Raw genomic sequence first — 581 nt, 5'->3', positions numbered from 1 at the left:
CTGTTGAAAATAAAGCAAAGGTAAATTTGGAATGAGGATAAAGTAAAAAAAACAAAAAAAATCAAGAGGAACTGCTTCTGCGCAGTGGGTTTACACACGTCGGAAGCTTGACAGTTATTTATGAAATATTTTTCCCTTTGTAGTGAACATTATTTCCTGATGCAAGCAAGAGCGTGGAGGTCATTTTCATAAACTTAAATTAGTGGGATTAAATGAATCTACAAATATCCTAGATATTTTTGCATTAGCACATTAATGCATCAGCCTATATGTTTCACCATTAATACGAAGTGAATGAGGTACTAAAAATGTATAAGCAGTGCATAAATACGTAATTTTTCTTTTTTTTTTGTTTAACTTTTGTCTTGTTCTCCACTAACCATTAATCAAGTCATGAATATGTTTCCTGAAAACATGTCGGCATAAGGCTGAAATACGTGTATATGCTCATCTCTATACCTGTGAAAAATCTTTGACAGGATTTCGCCAAGGAGCAAGATGGCGACGGCAGCAGAGACAGTGCTAATAACGATCAAGCCTCAGATGCGAAAATGGTAAGTTCCACGATACATTTAGTGTAA

This window comes from Penaeus monodon, chromosome 22 (genome assembly GCF_015228065.2).
Source record: "Penaeus monodon isolate SGIC_2016 chromosome 22, NSTDA_Pmon_1, whole genome shotgun sequence".
NCBI classification, from domain to species: Eukaryota; Metazoa; Arthropoda; class Malacostraca; order Decapoda; family Penaeidae; genus Penaeus; species Penaeus monodon.
Note: the sequence above shows the minus strand (reverse complement) of the source record.